The sequence below is a fragment of the Cupressus sempervirens genome, chromosome 8 (assembly GCF_028749045.1).
Source record: "Cupressus sempervirens isolate cs-2001-9-10 chromosome 8, ASM2874904v1, whole genome shotgun sequence".
Lineage (NCBI taxonomy): Eukaryota > Viridiplantae > Streptophyta > Pinopsida > Cupressales > Cupressaceae > Cupressus > Cupressus sempervirens.
This window is the reverse complement of record NC_143125.1, coordinates 352,993,633-352,997,058: the sequence shown is the minus strand read 5'-3', so window position 1 is coordinate 352,997,058 and position 3,426 is coordinate 352,993,633.

The following is a 3,426-nucleotide window of genomic DNA, read 5'->3' as shown; positions in this document are numbered from 1 at the left end:
TCACCAAAAAATCATAAAATGTAAGAAGATAATTATTGTGCACCAATCATGTTTTTAGCTCTTTGGGCACAATCATTCTTTCATTTTTTTGCTCAATCTCCAACTGGTTAGTATGTGTTTTAAAAATTTATTGTTGGATTGTAAGTCAGGAAAAAGATAAATATCAAACTTGAAAAAGATGTACACAAATGCAATTAATTTTTAAACTTCAATTTTATAAACTTACAAAGAGAACCATAGAATTATAAGAAACTATTGTGGTTTGTACTATTTGAAAATTATAGTTACAAGTGATAAAGTTATATACCTTTGATTTAGAGAGTGCAAATAACATAAATAAAGTATTACAGAAGGTGCAAGCTCAACTGCCCCTCGAATGTGGATGACACTGTTAAGTAGAGAATAGCTACATCCATCCATATATAAATACATACATATATACATACATATATACATACATGGTTAAGTGCTACCTAACTATGTCCAAGGCTACCTAACTATGTCCAAGGTGTCTACACATTGGAGGTATACTCTTCTTTCTAGGCTGCCTACATACTCGTATCCACAGGATCAAGACCCTTGAATGATTCACTCTAATTAATATGTAGTTTTGGTTTCTAATTGTTTTGATGTAGCTTTATTCCTATAACCATTGGTGAGCTCTACTCACCTAATATAACTCTTCACCATCATACACCCAATCAGTTGAATCAAGCAATTTTCTATAATTACAATATTGTAATACCCTAGTGCAATTTTTGTGTTGTAGTTTATAGTTAATGTAAGGTTAACCTATATATGTCCTAACTCACTCCTTATAAATTTATGTTTAAAAGCTTGTGACAATATCCATGGCCATACTACTTGTTGAGTGAGTTTTATTATATTTTTATTATTCCAAGATCTCTTTGTTTATATACACACACACACACATACACATGTATATACATACATACATATATACATATATATATATAAAGAGATCACAAGGGCATGGAAATGAAATCCTAGATCTCCACTAATCTCCACAATCCACAAGATCTCTATCTATATACACATACATACATACATACATACATACATACATACATACATACATATATACATACACACACACACACACACACACACACATATACATACATACATATACATACATACATACATATATGTACACATACATACATACATCATACATCTGTATATACAATTTTATCACTTTGGAAAACTATATTTGATCCTGCTAGCTGGGAATAACTAATTGTTCATTTTATTGCACCTAATATGAAGATAGTTCTATAGGAATTTGTAATCAACCCAACTAATCAACAACTAGACCAATTTAACTAGATTATGGCTTGTTTCTTTCTTAAAATATCTACTATGATATGTTTTCCTAAAATTTCTTGCCATTTTTCTTCATCTGTATTATTTTTGTGCAGGATCTTGAGCTAAGTCTGTTAGCATGGGTTGAATGACTTTTATTATTTTATTATTTGGATTCTGGAATATGGGTTTTGTTTTATCATGAGCTTTGTTCAAGTCCTAATTTTAATGAAGTAAAAAAGTGGTTTTTAGGGTGGAAGTGACTATATAATGAAGAGGAAACTTGGAAAATTGAATGTTGAAATACTAAAATGAAAGCTATCGAGGATCAAAGACCTATGGAAGAGTTACAACAAAATGTGAAGTTGATTTTAGATATTAAAAAAAAAAAATGACATAAATCATTCCCCATTTGTTTTGATTATGGAGAGCTATGTGCAAAAGAGGTTGGAAAGCTCTGAATGAGGGTGGAGAGCTCTAAATGTTGGTGGAGATTTCATTTCTATGCCCTTGTGATCACTTCATTTTTTTGTCATGCTGTTATGATCTCTATATTTCATTGTTGTGCCCTTGGTGGGGATCAATGGAGATCTAGGATTTCATTGTTGTGCCCTTGTGATCTTTGCATTTTGTTGTTGTTCCCTTGTGATCTCCCTTCTCTACAATTTTGTTTTCATGTCATGCCCTTGTGATCTCTATGCCCTTTGCAACACTACAACATTTGAGGTCACATTGTGACAACAATTTGTGATGGTGGTGTAATTTGTAGTGTTTGGGCTCATATGTAGTAGTGCTTGCTCTACAATTTTCTTCAAGGGGAGAAGAGGTACCTAAGTAAATGTTCTTTTCTTTTCCTTCCAAACATGTATCTCTTTATATTTCTCCTAGTAGGTGATTAGAGAAGCTTCTCTTTATGTATATGTATGTGTATATATACATACATACACAAACATATTTGTATGTATGTATATATAGATACACACACACACACACACACACACACACACACACACACACACACACACACACATATATACATAAATACATACATACAAACATACATATACAAAGATCACAAGAGCATGACAATGAGATGCAGAGATACATATATACATACATACGTACATACACACACACACACACACACACACACACACACACACACACACACACACACACACACACACACACATATACATACATACATCTACATATGCAACTTTATCACCTTGGAGAACTGTATTTGATCTTTACTCAATCACCAAGAGATAACATAATTTGTAATTACATATTTTTCCATACTTAGTTTGGTATGAATAGTTTCAATTGGATTTTTCTGAGAAGAGTGAGTCTACTTATGATGATAATGTCTACATATATTGGGTCTTTAGATGAGAGAGCCTTACAAAAGATTAGATGTTGTTTATGGATATGGGATGATTCATTTGTGTGAATGGCTAATTGGGTAGGTTGCCAAAAATCAGGGTGCCAATTGCATGTAGTTTCATTAATTTGATAAGGGAATCAACTTTGAAAGTAGGATGATCAAAATTGGCATGTCCATCCTTATGATAGATGTCTCTATCTCATAATAGAAAATTACCTCAAAAAAAAAGAAAAAAAAAAATTAAATATATAGAAAATTAGAAGAATATTCACCTATAATATTTTTGAAGGAAAAAAATATAATAGAAATATAATTTGGTGGAAAAAGCCATGAGATTCGTGGCTCCACACTGTGCCTATTCCACTTTCCAATAGAGGAAAATCTTCATGTTGAATATGAAGATCTTGAAATTAAAAAAGATAACTATCAAAGATCTATATTTTTTTTTTAGTGATAACAAATATACAGTCTAATTTAAGAAAAATGATAGTCTTAAATGTATATGATTAAATAAAATAAACAAGAGTACTAGTTGTAGCTATATAATTCTAGTATTACTGATTATGCCAAACAAAATGTTCTATAAAATAAGTATGAAGTAACATAAATGGATCATCTACTCGATCCTATTATGAATTAATGTGAATGCATCTGATCATTATTTGGATGATATTATGCACAAGATCTTTACTCAATCACCAAGAGATAATATA